Genomic DNA, 22,167 nt, shown 5'->3' with positions numbered 1-22,167 from the left:
GAAATGTTTTTTCGACTAGTTTAACGTCTTCTCTCTTTGTTCTTCTCAGTCAACGTTCTTACCGGCTTCCGACGAGACGTGTTTACGCGTGTTTCGATATTACGAATTACACATTTTTCTAATCTTATTTATCTTCTCATTAACGTTAAATACAGTGTTTTATATAGGATTTTTTAAAATTATACTTTCATGAAAAATATTTCGATAATTAATCCCGTTAATTGTACTTCGTTTTACTTACGATGTTTATATTGGGAACTGACCACATTAGTCGCGCCGCCTGGTGACCAAATAAAAAAAAACCAGTTTTAGTGTGTGTGCGGTATAATTAATTATTAAAACGTAAAATTCATTAAAATAAAATACAAAAAGTAAATAAATATTATCTCTGTGTAAAATAAAGTTTATTGTGCTGTGAATGGTTGTCACTGTAAATCCGCATATGTAAGTGTGTTCGTTGCAGTTTGAAAGAGGAGATTTTTTTATCATCAAGTAAGTTGACAATGTTTAACCTAAAAGATGCATGTTGATTTAAACATTTAGGTCAGTTTTACTCGAGTCAGTTTTCAATATAGTTAGATTAGCTCATTTTGTTCTTTATGAAAGAATGAAAATTCTTTTATTGATTGTTTTTCATTTGACTGATTCTGATATTAAAACAAACATTTAAATAATAAAAAATAATGCATGGTTAATCAATCCCTAAACATAGTATTTCATTGATTTTGAGATACAGGTGTTTTATCGACATTATTTTTGTATTCTAAAATATGAAATTATATTAATGTATTTATTTCTAAATTATCTTCATCTTAAACATATCGTATCAGTAATTTTCAATGAAAAAAAATCTAATAGAAGACATAACGTAGTACAATTTTAAGGGACACTGTATGAAAACATTCATAATTCACATCGATAACTTTTGCTGGACACATATATGCATCCATAAAGCTGAAAGGGTTAAAATATGACTCTCGTGTCAGATTTATTTCATAATGATGCATAATCAACTACATCTCGACAAGGACTGCTCTTCTTTTATTCATTTTTCAATCCCCCAAGTTTTTCTTTTCCCATTTGTCCTTCCTTTCTTTCTTTATGATATCATCATTCTCATCACTCTGACGCATATTTCTTCAACGATTGATTATCTATCCATGTCCGGTTTAACATAAGCTCTTTCGACAAAGGAAAAAAAATCCCCAAATTTTTTATTTATTTTTTATCTAAACTAGCCTGATATCGTCACGATTATCCAACTCGAAACGTTTCTTTTTTGTGATCTTATCATTCATATACATATATATATATATTTTTTTTTTGAAGTTATACTTTTTTTTAAGTTATTTTTTTTCTTTGAAGTTTTTTTTTGAAGTTATTTTTGAGATTATTTTTGAGGTTATGTTCGTTTTGGTACGGCAAAGAAGTATAACTTCTTACGTGCGTACATAAGTATTTCGATTTTATATATTATTTATTAATTATTTATAAATTATATTATATTATATATATATATATATTGTTAATTATATTATATTATTAATTATATTATATTATATGATGATTTACTAATTTTTACTAATGATTTAAATTGGCTGCTGTCTTACAGTTAAGACGCGCAGGTGTATTAGGCTTAGAAAGATTCGGGAACGCTAATAACGGGATAAAAAATATAGAAACGTTTAGGAGTTTGTTAAGCAGAGACGATTAGAATTCGAATTGCGAAGCCAGTAATAAGACAATAAAATAAGAGTGAATATTAGCTGTAAATGTTGTTTCTCTTATTTGAAGATAATGCAACTAATGTACATAATGTAGTTTTAAGTGTAATTTGTATTTATACAATGTAAAGTAATGCAGATAATGTAGTTTAGTGTAAATAATATTAATAAAATAATTGAGAGAGAGACTCTTATTTGCAGAAACTCAAGGCAGTTATATTTCGAAGATATAATCCTTGTAAGAACTGTATAGAATATACCTTATATATTATATTTATTTATTTATTAAATTATTATATTTATATATAATTATATATTTATTAATATATAATTATTTAATATATAATTATTAAATATATAATATATAATTATATATTTATTAAATTATATATTTATTCATATAAATTATTTATTTATATAAATATAAAAATTCTAAATAGATAAAAGGTTTTGATTATTATGACGCATTAAAGTTCGATTTAAAAAGTGAATAAAATCGAAAAATATATACATAATTATTTTGTATCAATTGCAGCACCGTGTATTTATATTGATCAATCAATTATTTTTGTATTAGAAAGATAAATAGAAAAAATCAACGAACTTTAAATGAAACACATCAAAATGATAGAAACTTTCAAAGTGTTTGGATTATTACCATACATTGGAAGTTCAGGTAACAAAGTAAATAAGATTGAGAGACAGAGAGAGAGAGAGAGAGAAAGAGAGGGGGGAAAAATATAAAGAAAGAAGAATACCCTTCTGAAGAAGTAGAAAAGTTACACGTATATCTAAAAAGGTACGTTGAAATTCTATTGGAACTTTTAACTTGTTCTATGCTAAAAGAAACTTTTTTTCTGTTTATATTGTTTTTTTCTCCGTTCACCTATTCGTCCTAGGAACGAACACGCGAGAGAGTTTTTTTTTTTTCTCTTAGCAAGAGTTTAGGTTGAAACTTTCTCACGTTCTTGACTACGTACGAGGAGAGCTCACTTCGAGATAACTCATCCGATCAATGTATAAGAAAGGCTTATAAGATCGATGTTTCAACGTCGCATCTGTCCTTGGAATTAATTGCTTTTTCTTTTCAAGGGTCTAACATTTAACTTTATTTGTATTTGTGTATTATACTTTGTTGTAAGTGTAATCAACAGATCGATTTTTGATCGATCATTACCGACTGGTAATCATTTCTATTATTTAATATTTAAAAATATTTATTTTATTTATATTCTATTATTTAATATTTAAAAATATTTATTTTATTTATATTCTATTATTTAATATTTAAAAATATTTATTTTATTTCTATTCTATTATTTAATATTTAAAAATATTTATATTATTTATATTCTATTATTTAATATTTAAAAATTATTTGATATTTAAAAAAAAAAAAACTCTCATTAAAAAATATGAAAATTCTATTCAGATTGATTGAATTTTGACAAGAGACAAGAACATGAGAAAGTTTCTTTGAAATATCTTCATTTCGTTTCAATCAAAAATTGAAATTCTTTTCAATGAACTATTTGAGTACTGTGATCTTTAATTCAAAAATCTTAAGTGATACTTTAGAGCATCGTTATTCAATTCACGAGGGATCAGGTGAAAACGTTGAGATCTCGGTACAATCGTAAGTTTCCATTACCATGAAACGACAATTGTTTTAAACGCAAAATTCAATGAATTTTATCAGAGAAACAAAAGTATTCTTTCATCTTTAATTACTTAATCTAATTACTTCCCAGTACGAATTATATTATTTTGAACAGGTTCCTATCTTAAATTGAAAAATTGTTCAACGATCATTGCACGAGACTTTCGATACAAAATTCGATTCGATGTTAGATATTAGAAAAATTAATGAAATAAAACGCGTTGAAGATAGCATAAAAAAAAAAAAATTACAATAACTTATCCTTAATCGATTAGGTTCGATGACGTAGTCGGAATTTTTTATTTCAATCAAATCTCCCCTACTTTTCTTTTCTTTTCAAGCCTCCCCCTTCCCCTCCTACCCAGCACCTTTTTTCGTATCCCGCTAATTTATATTCGTTTTGCGGTATGGTAGAAGTTTCCAACGTGTTTCAATAGTTCGTTTTCTTCTGACTAAATTGAAGGAATGTAAATTGAGAGTAGCACGTTTCTGAAATGAGTTTGCCACCATTTTCCTTCTATCTCATTTTACGTCTAACACATTTTCTCTCTATCTCGTTTTATTTCTAACACGTATTCTCCATACTTTTTTCTATTCTTTCCTTTTCTTTTCTTTTCATTTATTTTATTTTATTTTATTTTATTTTATTTTAATTTTTCTTTTTTATGTTACTTGTTCTTTCTTTTTCTTTTTTCTTCTGTCTTAGTTTCGTTATTTAAGGATATACTTAAACAACTCGAGTGGAAAAATGGAAGAGAGGAATTCTCCTAAACTAGTATCTTTGTTGAAACAGGAACGCATAATTTTGGTATTTCTACGTTAACCAAGAGACTGTTTTCTATTTGTTTTTCGCTTTTAAGAAAGGAAGAGAGAGAAAGAGAGACAATTGCATGAGAATGAATAAAATCGAGTGTTGGTTAGAAAAGTTTCCCTTTTAAGGGTTTATCCTTCTATTTATTTTATTCCCTTTTTTTTGTTTCACGATACACTTTTAAGTACACTTTACTTTAATTATACACTTCAATGTATAATTATTTATTGTTAATCGTTTGATAATACATTTATACACATGCACATCAATGAGTTCATTTAAATCTATATTAATTATTTATAAATAGAGAGATACATTTGTCTTTATGTTATTTTACATTTATAGCTTGTTACAATGAAAACGCATTTATTACGTGAATATTTTATTTCACTTTAATGGTATAATTAAAAATGTGATATTCATTTTATTTAAGAGATAATATCAAAGTATAAATTGTAAATATTAAAAGTCATTTTTCGGGATATCTCTCGTTGCAAATGCATAAACAAAAGAAAAAAAGGGAATAAAATAAAATAAAATAAAATAAAAAGACATAGAAACGAGAGGAAATTTGAAAAAAAAAAAAAAACATTAATTGAAATAATAAATCTCATCAAACAAGTGTATCATTCTTAATTATAAACACATTTTATTTATATTTATATTATTATTATATATTTATTATTTATTATATTTATATTATATTATTTAGTATAATATTTTTGAATCAATAATTTAATAATATTGATTAGTATATATATATTCTAAGAATTGGTATACATTAATCAGACGTTATTCTGATCACATATATTATATACACACACACACAGATATAGAAAATAATATAGAATGTACCATTGGAAAAGGTATTGTTCCAACGATCGTGGAACAACAAATGCGACAGCTTAGTGCGAAATCGCACGCTTGAGATACGAGCAAATTGACCGTTTAACTTTACGAGCCAATTAGTAGTGCTATTTATTGAGAATTACGGAAGGGAAACGAACCCGTACCTTACCAGGAGACACGGAGAAACGTTTAGGAAATCTACTAACGTAAGAAGATATCCTCATCTATCTTTTGACAAACTCAATTAACTCAATTTTCATATATAAGTAAATAATTACAGCTAATTTCTTATGTTTTCTTTTATAATTACTTTTATTTTCGATCGTTAGTTTTATTCAGTTTTTTTTTTATAAATTATTACTTTAAGGCAAGGAATGAAACGATAAATGGCAACAACAACAGTGTTGGGGGTTTTAAAGCACCGATGCTATTATAATTTCTAATCTCGTTAAATGTGTTAACTTTTTCTATTGTTTTGTTTTTTTTTTGTTTCCCTTTTTTGTCGTATTAATTTATTTCTAAAGCGAATAAAGAAATATTTCGCGAAATTTTAATTAGATTTATCGATGTTAGAGTTAATAGGGATATAACAATGTTAAAATATGAAAGTAGAAAATAATAAGTAGATTCGTTGTAACTCGAGCATTGACAAATTTTTGTATTCATTTTGATACATGGCCAGTGCCATGAATAAACTTCGAAGTAATATTAATAGAATTTTTTGTGTAATATTTAAAAAATAAATTTTTTAAAATAATTATATAATATATCTCATAATTATAAAATATAACAATTATATATGTGAAAAAAATAATAAATAAGTAAATATAGGTATTTATGATAAAAATAAATAATGGGATCGTTGATAAATATGTTAAACGTTTATATTGAAGAAACAAACTAATAAATCGTATCGATAAGAATACTTAAACACGATAAAAGCTTCTTAAAATGCGAGTACATAAAAGTAGGGGTACTTAACGAGTTATACAAAATGATCTTTCTGATGAGAAGAAGAAGAAGGAGAAGAAGAAGAAGAAGAAGACGAGCTTATAGCAATTGAGAAGAAAAGAACAGGTGAATCCGATTCATCGTTAATGATCTCTCTCTCTTTCTTTCCCTCTCTCTCTCTCACTCGTTCTCTTATTTTCATTCTCGTTCACTCTTTTTTTTGTCGAACAAAAGATTGAAACTAGGACATTGTACGTTGGGACATCGAGATAACCGTTCCTTGCTATAAGAGAAGACAATGAATGAAATAAGATTGTAAGAGGCATCTTTGATAAACGAGCACGATAACGCCAACAATAGGAATGATCGATTTGAATAATTTAATGAGATTGGTTAGATGATGACGAGAAGAATGGCTATCCTCACTCTAATAAATTTTTATTTTTTATATTTTATTTAGAAAAAAAACAAAAAATAGAAAAATCAACTCATCAACAGAACGTGTAACATTACGAGATTATTCTATTAACCCTTTATATTTTATTTTTTGAATGAAACCAAATGCAATCTCAAAAAGGGATTCATCTCTCTCTCTCTATATATATATATGTTTATTCCTTTTTCTCTTTCAGTACCTCGAAACAAATTTATATGTCTACGTCAGGAGTTATCATATCCCAGATTTAAAAGACGAATTAATGGAATGAAATATAAGTAAATATTGCAAAATATAATATATATATATATATATATGTTGACATATATTCTAAACTCTAAAAAATATAATTAATTATATATTAACCCTTTGCACTCGAGCGACGCCAATATGGCGCCCGGCTGATTTCAAGTTTCATTAAATATCACGACAAAACTAATCACAGAGTGCAGTATTTATCAAAGTTTGTTTTCTTCGACATATAAATGAATAAACTGACGATATTTGATTATTTCTATACGCTTGTTTGTTTATAAATGTTTTTAAAGTACCTGTAAAATGTCTACTTAATTTGGTCGAAATCGTCTCGAGTTTCTGGTTCGAGAAAAAGGCCTCGAGTGCAAAGGGTTAATTTGATTAAAAATGATTCTAGATTGAAATTTATTGAATATAAAATTAGTTGTTATTTGATTTGTAACATTTGAGACTTTATACTTTTATAAAATATAATTTAAAGTTAAGTATACGTATCTAAATCATACGGATAAAATATTTTTGGATAAATATGAAATGTCTACTGTAAAACGTAATGCATATAAATATACACGTTTACTTTTTTTCTATTATTTTCTTTTCGTTTTTTTTTTTTCTAACATTGTTGGTAGATTAGTATAAAGGATGTATGATAGATCGTAGAATTGTATGTACGTTCATGAGACATCTCTGTGTTTCTCATCCATCATCTTTGCAAGTATATAAACTTTCAGAATATGCTTTTATAGATACATCAAATAAATGATACATCGAGGAGAGAGAGAGAGACAGAGAGACAGAAAGAGAAAAAAAATTATAACAATGGATGCGTTTATTTATAAAAAATAAATATATATATAGAAGATTGATAAATAAGTAACAATAAATAAATATACGTGTTAGAATCGTTTAGTATCAACGTATTTTTTGTTCTCGTTAATTTGTGGTATTTTTTTATTTCTTTTTCGAATATATATTCTCGCAATTAATTTGAATCAATATACATTTTAATTATTTACATTTAAAAATTATTTACATTATTTACATTAATTACATTTAAAAATAAAATTCAAATTAATTTCGAACATATATTAGATAATAATAATTAAGAATACAAAAAGATTATTAACCTGACTTTTTTTTGCAATATAAGATTGTGCATTCTTTATCAGAAATAAATGCAAAATAGAAGCCACGATAGATCGGAATAATATTTCTCGTATACACGTACGATTGAAATTGAATTATTTATTTTTTTTTTCCTTCTTTTTTTTTTACTTTTTTTCGTATTTTCTCTCGCAAAAGAAAATCATCTCTCGGACATTTTATAAACTTGGAATCCGCTAAGAAACGTGCAGGAAATTCTAAATCGATCTGAGAAGAGACGCGTTTATGTGGGAGTAATGGATGACGTTTTGTCGTATAGAAATATAAAAATATAAAATAAAATAAAATAAAAAAAACTGGTGTGTGTACTTATGTACGCACGTAAGAAGTTATACTTCTTTGCCGTACTAAAACGAACATAACCTCAATAACCTCAAAAATAACTTCAAAAAATAACTTCAAAGAAAAAAAAATAATAATAATAATTATATACATATATATGAAAGAATAAAAAAAAACTGATGTGTGTACTTATGTACGCACGTAAGAAGTTATACTTCTTTGCCTACCAAAACGAACATAACCTCAATAAACTCAAAAATAACTTCAAAAAATAATTTAACAAAAAAAATTTATTATTATTATTATTATTATTATTATTTAAAAAAAAAGGAAAGAAACATATTTTCAATCGATCGATATATTATATATATGTTAGAAAGAATAATAAAATATCATAATATAGATATCAGTATGGTATTAGTTCTCGCTTCGACCATTTAAGTAAAGCAGCGCTGATTACGATTAGTATTTGGATGGGTGACCCGCTTGAGAAAAAAGGGGGGAAGAAGAAGAGAAGACAACTTCACGCCGTATACTTGAAATCGCTTTGCCGCGCGTCTCAAATACCGACAAACTTCATGGTGTCGTTTTTCTAGTCGCTCGGAACAAAATCACTCCCCATTACATTTTCCCCAACGCGCCAAAAGAAGTATAACTTCAAAAAATAAATAAAGGAAAAGAAAAAATGTAGAATTAAAAACAACAACAACAACAACAACAACGAGAAAAATGAACAGAAATTTGTTTGTTTTTTTTTCCTTTTTCTTCATCGTCGTCGTGCAAAGAACCGAAGCTTACACGTTGAAATAAAATATGAACAGGAACAGTAATTACTCTTAAATGGGGTCTCGTTTAAAACTGGTCTTTACATATTTTCGTTTGTTACTGCAACCTTTTTTTTTTACTTCTCTCTCTCTCTCTCTCTCACTTTCTTTCTTTCTTTTTCACGTTTTTCTTTGTCTTTACTTCTCGTTCAACTTTTGTATCATTAGACAACTTTTCGATACGCCCCTTTTTTTACGAACCATTTGCAATTTTATCAATATTATTCCAACGTCAAATTCCTATTTCAATGAAAATGAATTTCCTCATGGTCGAATAATAATTCGGACAAATAATTAATCTTATAATTGTATTCAATATTTGTTGAAATATTATCCGAACGTTGAGATAATAGTTGACACGTGCTTTTATTTTTGTTTTTCTTTCTTTTTTTTTTATTAGATTAAAAAAAAATATATCAAATTTAAATTTAAGAAAGTATGGAATGATATAATGTATATATGTGCTCATAATTATGAAAGTGGTTTAATTGAAAATTAAAAAAAAAATAAGTTTATCAGTTATTTCACACCACATTATTTTAAACTCAATAAATTCAATGTAATTTTCACGATATTGTCAAAAATGAATGATTAAATAGTGGTTGTTATTTCAACATTATGTGGAATTCATTCAGTGTTCAAATGTAATTTTTTAAATATCTCAAAACAAGAGATATATGAACTTAGACCACTTTCATAATTATGGGCACGTATATTAGAGGTGTACATCTTTGTTTCTGCCGTTTTTGAAGTTATACTTCTTTTGGCACGTTTGGGAAAATATGATGGGAGTGTGAATTTTTTCCGATCGACACCACGAAGTTAGTCGGCATTTACGATGCGCGGCAAAGCAAGCGATTTCAAATTTACGGCATGAAGTTGTCTTCTTCTTCTTCTTTCCCCCTTTTTTCTCAAGCGGGTCACCCATCCAAGTACTTAGCGTACTTAGCGTTGCTTTACTTAAAATGATCGAGCGGCAACTAATACTATACTGATATCTATATTATGATATTTTATTATTCTTTCTAATATATATATAATATATCGATCGATTGAAAATATGTTTCTTTCCTTTTTTTAAAATAATAATAATAATAATAATAATAATAATAAATTTTTTTTTGTTAAGTTATTTTTTGAAGTTATTTTTGAGGTTATTTAGGTTATGTTCGTTTTGGTACGGCAAAGAAGTATAACTTCTTACGTTATATATATAATTATGATTATATATTATATATTATTATTATATATAATATATAATAAAAAATAAATTATAAATATTAATATTATATATAATATTATATATATATATAATATATATAATATAATATATATATAAATTATTATTATATATTATTATATATATTATATTATTATATAATTATATATATAATTATTATTATTATTATTTTTTTTAAGTTATTTATTTTTTTTGAAGTTATTTTTTGAAGTTATTTTTGAGGTTATTGAGGTTATGTTCGTTTTGGTACGGCAAAGAAGTATAACTTCTTACGTGCGTACATAAGTACACACACCAGTTTCTTTTTTTCCTAAATTCGAGGCTTTATTGTAAAGAACTGGTTATATATTTATGATTCAAAGTATTGCCCATCGCTGGTGACTCTTTCTTCTATCTTTTGAAGGAATCGTACGAAGTCCACGTTGAAAAAACTGTTCATCTTTTGAAGCGATCCACGTATCGATGAAATTTTGTACTTCTTTATAATACTGGAAGTGGTGGTCATCCAGGTTTCGTGGTATTGATCGAAACAAGTGATAGTCAGAGGGAGCAAAGTTTGAAGAATACAGCAGGTTGGGTAGGTCTTCCCATATCAACGTATCCAAGTATGTTTTGACCATTTCGGAAACATGGAATTGTCAAGCTGCAAAATCACTTGATCGTGTCTCTCGTTGTATTTCGGCCGTTTGTCTTTCAATGCTCAGCTCAAACGCATTAATTGCGTTCGATAACGATTGCCCGTGATTGTTGACACAAATCTTCGTTAAATAATACCTCCAATTCTGCATTTTTTGAAAAATTTCATTCTTCCACCGTTATGCCGGTCTTCGACGTGAAAATCACCGTTCTTGAAGCATTGAAACAACTCACGACACGTTCTTTCCCTAATAGGGATCTCATTATAAGTATTTGAGAACATTCTATGAATCTCAGTCGGAAATGTTTACATGTTCAAGTAAAAAATTAAAGCCTCCCGCAAATGACGAGAATTTGGCTCGTAAATTGACATTTACAATCGAGAACGATATTTAACTGAAACATAAATCGAATAATGTTTCAATGGGGTTATGTTGACAGATGCCCAAGATGCCTAATAATAATCATATATTTATATAAAAGTAAAAAGGTTTGACTTTTTTGAGGAAAGTAAATATTTGATTGCACAAGTGAATATTTCTAATCGGTTTAAATCTCATTATCTATTCTTAGTCTGGCAATCAGACAATAGGGAGAAAAATGTAGAAAAAGTGGTGAATCTTTAAGTTGATTCAAAGAAGAAAAGTTAGGTAACATCCTTATCTCGTTCGATTACGAAACCCAGTAATGGCCAATTAATCGTTTGCTCCGATGGAAGTCGGAGAAACTTTCTCCCTTCTTCGATTAAGGCCAAGAAAATTGTCAGACGATGGAAATACTACTGTAAATGTTTCGTTTCGAACGTTTAATCGATAAATTCGCGTTAAACCAAGTCTTACAATTAATAAAAAGAAAAGAAAAAATAAAACAAAAAGAATAAAACAAATAAATGAAAAACTGTTCTCGAAACAAACAAACAAACAAACAAAAATCATTTTTGTACGATCTAATTGAAAATGAAAAAGTTTGTTTTTCTTTTAAGATTAAACATTTCAATCCAACCTCGTGTAGATATAGTAATTAATTAAATTTTTATAATGATATAAAATGTCAAATATATCGTAAAAAAAATTATTGACATTTTGACGACCTTGGGTTGGTACTTGAATAATGGTTAAAAAAAAAAAAATTAGGTTACGTTAAAGTATAAAGTACAATTGCACTCCTAGCGGTTGCATCATCGTTGCATTTACACAAAAACAAAAGGTCGTAACAATTTAAAACGTATAATAATGTCGTATAATATTTTCATTCATCATTCTTGTCCATTATTATTTGACAAAAATATCTATATAAACCGACCCAAGAGAATCGTCCTACTTTATATTCAAATAATAACGTAATATTACAAAAATAATTTAATTATCAATTAGTATAGATCTAACAGACACGAAGAAAAAAATCTTAAACGTGTGTTGGAAAGAAATTTTCGTATAAATATGTGAAAAATGTAATCAGTGATTTCAGTAGTAATGGAAAACTATATCTATCTCTTTCTATACCCGTATAAGAAAGAGAAAGAGAGAAATAAACAGAGAAATTTCTTAGTCCTTGAAAATAAGTGTTCTCTCGCATTTGTGAATTCAACGACCGCAGACTCGGAATTCTCGACTGTCTCACGTTTCCCCCTTCCCTCACCCTTCAACCTCCACCCCCTATTAAGTTGAGCTGTGAACGTGATCCCCCATCATTACTAACACAACCACCATCGCTACTATTGCTATCACCAACACCACCACCATCATCATTACTACCACTACCACTATCACCACAGTTTCGTTTCTCTTTCAGGAGAATAACTTTGTCTCTTGCAATAGTGACAATGAAAGAATCAAGTAAGAGAAAGAGAGAGTGAGAGAGAGAGAGAAAGAGAGATATCTTTTATATAAAGGTAAAGGGACAAAAAGAGAGAACAAAGATCGAGCTAAGCAAGTAGGTTGGAATGGTTTGAAATTGTACGACACTCAATTGACATTTCATTTGTATGGCCCCCTTTTTTAGAGAACTATATTATTATATATCATCTATACTATACTATTTTAAAATAGACACTATTTATACGTATATGTTAAATATATTTTATAGGAATTTTTTTATTAATTACGTAAATGTTGAAAATATTATTGCTTTAAGTGATTATCGTCGAGTGTTTTTAATTTTGCAAATGTTGTAGAAATAATCTTAAATAAATCAAATATAGATAGATTGTGAAAATGTTGTGGAAATAATCTTAAATAAATCAACGTTATTATTATAGATAGATTGTAAAAATGTTATACGCGTATATAAATGACACGAATTTATAACAAAGAAGAACAAAAGTGACTCTTCATTAAGTGTCGAAATTATAATTAGCAACGTATTTAACATGTAATCATGAAAATCATGCAAAACTGTGATTTACCGCGAACAATTTTGTACGCGTCAGTGCGGAAGCAACAATTACGGACGATTTGTAAATTAATGCGTAATTGTGGGGAGGGGGTGGAGGATAAATCTGAATGAATTATCACGTTCATTAGAGACTAATTCGTCTCTAGTTGAGTTGAAAACCTTTTTTTTAAATACTTCGCTAATTATTCTCATTAACATTTTTTCCTCGACCATGAGAAAGTATTGTAGAAGTATGGAGAAAGAAAAAAAGAAAAGATAATTAAATAAAAGCCCTAATAATAATATACGTTCGCAATAAAATAGAATAAAAATTAACCGGAATTAACGTTATCGTTTGAAAATAATTTTTCAAAAGATTACTTTTTTAGATAAAAAGTAATATACAAGGGAAAAAAGAAATCCAACCAAACGCGACATTGGATAAATTTCAAAGTTCAAATTTTCATTTGTAATAGAGATTAATCGATATCGTAATAGTGACGCGAAGAAGTATTCGAGGTATTTCTCTTTCTTTCCTTTTTTTTTTTATTGAAGTTATACTTCTTTTGGCGCGTTGGGGAAAATGTAATGGAAGTGATTTTGTTCCGAGCGTCTGAAAAAACGACACCATGGAAGTTTGTCAGTAGTTACGACGCGCGGGCAAAGTGATTTCAAGTATACGGCATGAAGTTGTCTTCTCTTCTTCTTCCCCCCTTTTTCTCAAGCGGGTCACCCATCCAAATACTAATCGTATTCAGTGCTGCTTACTTAAACGATCGAAGCGGGAACTAATGCTGTAACCGCGCCATGACTGTTGACACGTGAAGTAATTCGATATATCTCTCTTATATTTAATGTGGACTGATATCTATATTTTGATATTTTTATTCTTTCTTATATATATTATATAATAATTATTTTTGTTCGAAATTTTTTTTTGAAGTATTTTTGAGGTAATTGAGGTTATGTTCGTTTTGGTACGGCAAAGAAGTATAACTTCTTACGTGCGTACATAAGTACACACACCAGTTTTTGTTTTTTTATTCTTTCTTATATATATATATAATAATAATTATTTTTTTCTTTAAGTTATTTTTTGAAGTTATTTTTGAGGTTATTGAGGTTATGTTCGTTTTGGTACGGCAAAGAAGTATAACTTCTTACGTGCGTGCATAAGTACACACACCAGTTTTTTTAAATTTTATTTTTTTATCACTTTGCATGAAAAATCACGTTTGACTATGTAGTATTATTTCTATTATTGTTAGTAAACTCTAAAAATAAACTGTACAAAGTTGAAAGAGAATAGTAGATATGGGATAGGAGTCCTTCAGATTTGATCGATTCAAACGAATCGAAATGGGCGACAACGAATTCAGCTCGCATTGTAATCGCTTTCGGGATTAGCATAAACCTTAGCACGCGAAGGAAGAAGATCCGTAGAAACACTATTAATAAACGACAAGGAGAGAAAAAGAGAGAGAGAGAGAGAGAGAGAAATAGTCACGATATATAGTGATAAAGAGAATCTAAAACTGGAACGAAGAATAATTTTCATCGTTATTTCATTATTTAACGAGCGAATATTTATAATTGTTATCATCGTTGACTCGAAGATAATTTAAAAAAAAAAGGAAAAAAAGAAAACAAAATCGTATCTCATCAAAGCATCATTCGTTTATAATAATTAATAATATATTATTTGTTAAATATAATTCGAGATCGATTTACGGATAAGCATTTAATTTGTATTTGAAATTAAATCAGCCTCTTTTCAAAAACAGTTCTTTTAATAAAATTAATTAATTATCTAACCCGAGAAACACGAACTAATCAATTATATTAATGTATTCATTTTATTATGTATAATATATTAATAATATATTTTTATATAAATATAATATAAACCCTTTTTGTATTCGATGATTAACAAAACGTTGATTGCTGAATTACAAATTTTTCAACCCTATTATACTTAAGCAAAACTGTTCTTCTCTTAAATGTATAAAATATTATTATATATTTCTTTTTATATACAAATATAAATCATCGAAGAAACTTTCATTATACCTAACCGTGAAAAGTATAGAAAATAAAAGTAGCCGATGAGAGAATGTTTCTAGAATTTACTTTTCACTCTTTTTCGAATAGTTCGATTTTACAAAAGAATCGACGCGATAAAGTATAATAAGAAAGAAAGGGGGCAGGGAGGGGGGAAAATGTAAGGAAGAAAGAAGGGAAAGAAAGAGAATACTCTCGACGATGTAACGGAATGGATTCTTTTGACGTTGCGTTTCTTCCGCCTAGCCATTTATCGATCCAACCAGTAGACGTCTTTCAATGCGAACGGATAAGAATCTATGTCGGTAGATGTATAACGTATGTGTATGTATATATATATGTATCTATGTACTCATATGTATACACGTAAGAGACATTTCCAACGTTATTTCTATGATGTAACGGGAATATCCATCCGACGACCACGACGTCTCGTTTTATTCGTCAAGTGGAAAATCGACGTATTTTTTTTTTTTTGTAATCGAAAAATGCACTCGAAACACTACCACATATACATACATATACATATATCTTAAAATCAATCCTTATATTTTTCCATAAAAAAATATAAAGTGTAATATTTGTAATGTATACGTTACGCAATGTATAACACATTGTAAATGCAATTTTATTTAGTTGTCGGGTATAGTATTGTTAGTTAAGTAAAGAAAACTTAACTACATTATGCAATATTGTAAATGCAATATTATTTAGTTTTCGGGTATAATATTGTTAGTTAAGTAAAGAAAACTTTTTATAAATATTTTCAATAAGGTTTCCTTTTAATATTTTATTCTATTCCTTTTTTTTTTTGAGATGCTACTTCAATAGACGATATTTGTTGTTTAAAGCAATGAAGCATAACATGCCGCTAATAAACTAATAGATACAATTTTTCATTCTAAATAATAAGTCAATAATAAATCGATAATATTTGGATATAATAAATATAATAAATAACAAAAATATTGTGTGTGTGTGTGTGTGTTTGTGTGCAGTTAAAAAATTATCAAAATGAACAATATTGGATATATTTCTATAAGTATATTTAAAAACCAATAAATATTGAACATTCACTTTCAATAATCGTAGGGTCCCTGGAAAAGGGCAAAGTGGATTCGACTTGGCCCTGTTCCAAAAGGAACTAAAAGGATGTAAGTATATCTCAGTAAATGTGTCTGTTGTGTATATACATATATGTATTTATCGGTTTATATGTATTTGTGTATTAATGGGTGTCTTTTTAACTTGTACTTCCTCGCATTGGATGAAAAACAGAAACTTCAACTCCAAAGACACACTCTCTCTCTCTCTCTCTCTCTTTCTATTTCTTTATCTTTTATCTTTTATCTTTTATCTCTATTTCTCGCTCATTCACATTTATACGATCTAAGTTCTACGCCAATGCGGAATAGATCCTATTCGTGAGCTCCCCGAAGTTTCACCCTTTGTGCAAGCACACCACCACCATAGTTGAAAGCCACTAACCGAAAGCATTTCTATATTTTTTGAATGAAACCAAATGCAATCTCAAAAAGGGATTCATCTCTCTCTCTCTCTATATATATATATATATGTTTATTCCTTTTTCTCTTTCAGTACCTCGAAACAAATTTATATGTCTACGTCGGGAGTTATCATATCCCAGATTTAAAAGACGAATTAATGGAATGAAATATAAGTAAATATTGCAAAATATAATATATATATATGTTGACATATATTCTAAACTCTAAAAAATATAATTAATTATATATTAACCCTTTGCACTCGAGCGACGCCAATATGGCGCCCGGCTGATTTCAAGTTTCATTAAATATCACAACAAAACTAATCACAGAGTGTAGTATTTATCAAAGTTTGTTTTTTTCGACATATAAATGAATAAACTCATGATATTTGATTATTTCTATACGTTTGTTTGTTTATAAATGTTTTTAAAGTAGCTGTAAAAATGTCTACTTAATTTGACCGAAATCGTCTCGAGTTGCTGGTTCGTGCAAAGGGTTAATATAAAATATATTCTTTTAGAAAAAAATTGATAATATCAATAATTGTATCGACATAATACCTTCAAGTATTGTAATTATTTATTCGAATCTACGTAGAAAAAGTTTATGTTTGTTTTTTGTTTGCCAAAGTAAAATAAATAATTAGAAAAATCGTCGTTGTTGTGTCACACGCCCATCATGGTGTTTCATTGTATTGTCAATCGATAAATTCAATGGGTATATTGTGGAAGATCGTAACGTGATCTCCTCGACGATTCGCAAAGCAATTAAATGTGATTAATGAACAGGACGAATGGAAATTCGACGATCCGGAAGCCGTTTGTTGACGACACATACATCCACGCACACATACACGCTCACACATATACACAAACACGGATGATTGATTCCTTTCTATCGACGAATGAATCGAGTCTTGTCATTTTAGTTTAGGGATATGATAATTCATCGTTTTCATAAAAAAAAATAATCGTCTAGTCAGAATTTGTACACTAACAATAAGAATCTTTGACGTTTGAAATTGTATTTTTATCGTCATTTCATTCGACAATTCAATCCGCTGACATTCATTGTCAATTATTTTATTCACACTGATAAAACGTTTATTTAATCGTATTGGTTAAAATTAATCGTTATTATTTTATCGAAGACTAATATATTAATTTTTATTGTATTTATCGATCTTAACACTTTATTGCAACATTTTTACGTTTGATATTATTTTATTTTTACGTATAAAATTTGTAATGTTACAATTTCTATGTATATTTTATTTATTTATTTATTTATATTTATTTGTATGTATTCTTTTTTTTATATATATTTTAATTTATTTATTTATTTATATTTATCTTTATTATTATGTATCTTTTATATATATATTTTTTAATTAATATTATTTATTTATATTATTTTTTACTTATCAGTATTATATTTATATTATCTTTATATTATTTTTATCTTTCAATATTTATTCTGGTTATGTAACAATGGGTACTTCCCGTCAATGTTTCGATAAACGAAATAAACGAAATAATATTGCAAATGAAGGGACTTACAATTAGAAAAAAAAAAAAACAAAATAAAATTATACGTAAATGCAATTTTTGATCGAAATTATTATGATAAATTCACATTAAAATGATTTGATCGGTTACCTTGAACTTTCGGTTCATTTAATTTCAATTTTCAATGTTTATATCCGTCGACTAGAATATTTATATAATATATAAAATCCGAAAAGAGAAAATTATACGAATGTTTCGATCGGACAACAAGAACGTTGGTAACTATCGGGAAGTTCTCTTTATTCGAGGGACAATTTGCAAATCTCTGGTGGCGTGGCATTGAAAATCATTGCTATACGATTATTTTCTTTTTTATTTTTATCGACAGAGAGAGAAAAAAAAAAGTAAAATGAAAAGAGGAAAGGAAAAGTAAACGAATCGTGGAGTTAACAATTACAATAAAAATAATTTGCTTTTTGTAGAACAAGAGAAAGAGAAAAAGAGAGAGAGAGAGAGAGAGAGAGAGATGATTATTGACTTTTACTTTGTCTTGCGTATAGCAAAAGCATTAGAAAGAAAGAGATGAAAAAATATGTTCATGTACTTGAAGAGAGAGAGAGAGAGAGAGAGAGAGAGTACATATATGTGTAAAAAAGAGAGAAAAAGTGAGAAATTAAATGTATATAAATTTACACGTGTAAGAGAGAATGTACGTGCGCGCGCGCGCGCGCGTGTGTAGGTATGTATGGATTTGTATGCAAGAAAATGAATGTGAATGGGTATGTTCACATGCGTGTACAAGCGAGGAAGATTGTACGAATATGTGTACGTAATAGTATGCAAACGAGAAAGAGAGAGAGTGTTTAAGTATGTGTAATATGTTTATATATATGTGTTTGTGTATGTGTGAGAGAGACAGAGCGAGAGAAATAGGTTTTAACCGCGAATAGCCACCACCTCCACGCTTATCTCGCGTATAACCGCAACTGAGTGAGCTCTACGCCAATGCGGAATATTCGGTTTCGTGTAAGAGAGAACAAGAAAGAGTGTAAGAGAGAGAGAGAGAGAGAGTGTGTTGGTATCGGTGGTGGTAGTGGTGCACGTGGATTTCCCCCAAGTTCAAAAGGATTTTCTCGTCGTAATTAGACGTTAATTGAAGCATTTCGAAGAATGGAGATATTATACAAAGAGAAATATGGATGGACAGACGGATAAACAATTTAATAAGCAGTCAAGTCAACTGACATAAACGTTGACGGACATTCTGATAGATCAATTAACAAACAAACGAACAAACCAGACTGATGTAACTCGATGTCGGATTAACCGAAAAATTTATAAACGAATTGGTTTGGTTCTGTCTACTCTTTTTTTGTTCTTTCTTTTTTTTTTTTGAAGTTATACTTTTGGGGAAAATGTAATGGGAGTGATTTTGTTCCGAGCGTCTGGAAAAACGACACCATGAAGTTTGTCGGTATTTACGATGCGCGGCAAAGCGATTTCAAGTATACGGCATGAAGTTGTCTCTTCTTTTCTTCTTCCCCCTTTTTCTCAGGCGGGTCACCCATCCAAATACTTAATCGTACTCAGCGCTGCTTTACTTGAATGATCGAAGCGAGAACTAATGCTGTAACCGCGCCATGGCTATTGTTGCGTCAAGTAATTCGATATATCTCTCTTATATTTAGTATGGACTGATATTTATATTTTAATATTTTCTTTTTCTTTTTTTTATTCTTTCTTATATATATAATAATAATTATTTTTTTTTGAAGTTATTTTTGAGGTTATTGAGGTTATGTTCGTTTTGGTACGGCAAAGAAGTATAACTTCTTACATGCGTACATAAGTACACACGCCAGTTTTTTTTTTTAATATAAAATTCAGTGGCGTACCGATAGACAATTATTTAAATAAAATTAAACAGATTAGATCGAGGAAATTTTGTTAATTTTCAGATCGATAAATGAATTTGAACGATAGACGAGCAAATATGTGTTATAGGTTAAATCATAAACGATAAAATTGACAAACGTTGAACAGATTAATTGATAGTTAATTAATTTCATTATTTAATCAATAGGAAAAATGTGTGTTAAGTATCAATGTTAATAGGACGTATAAAACAAGAAATGAATAAGAAAAGAAAAAAGCAAACAAATATATTATCGTTTAAATAATAAAAATAACGAATTATGACGATTAAATAGATGAACTGTCGAACGAGTTAACCATACTGACAAATTGATAGGCAAATAACTGTCAACTTGACAAATACGTGGATAATCAAACTAACCAGCAGCAGGCAGCTAAATAAAATACTGATATTAGTCAATCTAAACAATCTGATAGACAAATTGGAAGACAAATTGTCAAACTGAAACACAGGTAAACACGGGTGAACGATCAAAACTACCTGACGGATTCATTCGCAAACTGTATTAACCTGAGATAACTAAATAAACAAACTGATCAAACAGACCGCGAATAAAAAAAAAAGAAAAAAGAAAAATAATACTACGACTAATGATATCCGTAAGATGATAAATATTCGAATAGAAAAAATGATAAGCTATCATGTTCATTCATTAATTATTCTAATAACTATTTTCGGAACTCATTTTCCTTATATAGAATGTTGAATGTGTTATATATATATATATATAAATATCAATGCACCAAGGCTTCCTTCTACTTTACCTCTGCGATTTTGCAAGTTTAAATTACTTCCTCGTAATTCAACGTTATATTTAGCTTTTATCAATAGCGATGTAATGAATGCACGTTATTTTAGATCGTCCTTTATCCATAAAAGTTAACGTAGGTTGTGAGGGTATTTTATATAACTAGTGTATGTATATATAAACATAAATATTCACATACCATATTCGTGTACCTCTATTTAAAATACTTCGTGAAAATCCTATAATTATTAAAATTATTATATTCGCGTTAGTGTACAGATCGTCGTACAATTTTTAATTTACTTTAAATATGACTTCAATTATTCGTATAATTAAAAAAAAATAATTCCTTGAAAATTAATTTCGATTGTTATTTTATTTTTATCTCGTTTGATATTTCATTTATTTAACAAAAAATTATACGACGTAAAAAATAGGAGAAGAACGAAAATAATAATAATAAATAATAATAATAATAATAGTAATAAAAATACGACGACGATAATATTATCAATAAGAATAATATCGGGGGTTGCGGGGGAAGGGAGTGGTAATGGAAGTGGAAAGAAGGAGGTTGGGTGGGGGAAAAAAGGCAAAATGGCCGCAACTTTTCGCGGTTCGCTTAGGATTACGAAAAGACTTATTATAGGCCTTTCGAAGGACGATGGATTATCATCCAGAGAGAAGGTTTTATACGCCCACTAGTCGACCTTTATTGTGTCGACTTTTTATTGCGAATCTAACAGCCAACGGAATATAATACCTCTTGGCTCCTGCAATCTTCTTTTCTCGACTAGGTGAATTAAATGGCTGACTTCGTGACTGTATTAAAAGGACACGGCTCGTGACGCGAAATTTAACTCGCGTTAATCTCCCTTATTCCTTATCCGATAATTCATTCCAATAGAAAAGAAAGAAAAATACAAAAAAAAAATAATAATTGACTAATAATTGTATTTCAATATATTTATTATTTTTTTTTATTCTTTTTTTTTTAAATCAATATATTGCAACATCATATTATTATAAAAGTATAATATATCCGTGTAATTTATAAAACGCATGATTTTATTTCATATTATTATGAATTATTTTTTTATATTATTATATATTTCGTATTATTTCATGTTATTTTTTTTTTTATAAATCTACATTTTCGAGAAACACAATTATAATATCGTGACACGTTAGAATCGAG

At 28.2% G+C, this 22,167-nt stretch overlaps 1 protein-coding gene across 1 annotated transcript in view; it reads right to left on the bottom strand.

The window, feature by feature from the left end:
- LOC122526139 (octopamine receptor beta-3R-like) overlaps positions 1-22,167 on the bottom strand; it is a 56,592-nt gene that overhangs the window by 13,354 nt on the left and 21,071 nt on the right. The window lies entirely within an intron of this gene.

The sequence above is a fragment of the Polistes fuscatus genome, unplaced genomic scaffold (assembly GCF_010416935.1).
Source record: "Polistes fuscatus isolate 324 unplaced genomic scaffold, CU_Pfus_HIC Scaffold10, whole genome shotgun sequence".
NCBI lineage: Eukaryota > Metazoa > Arthropoda > Insecta > Hymenoptera > Vespidae > Polistes > Polistes fuscatus.
This window is presented reverse-complemented; position numbering and strand designations above follow the sequence as displayed.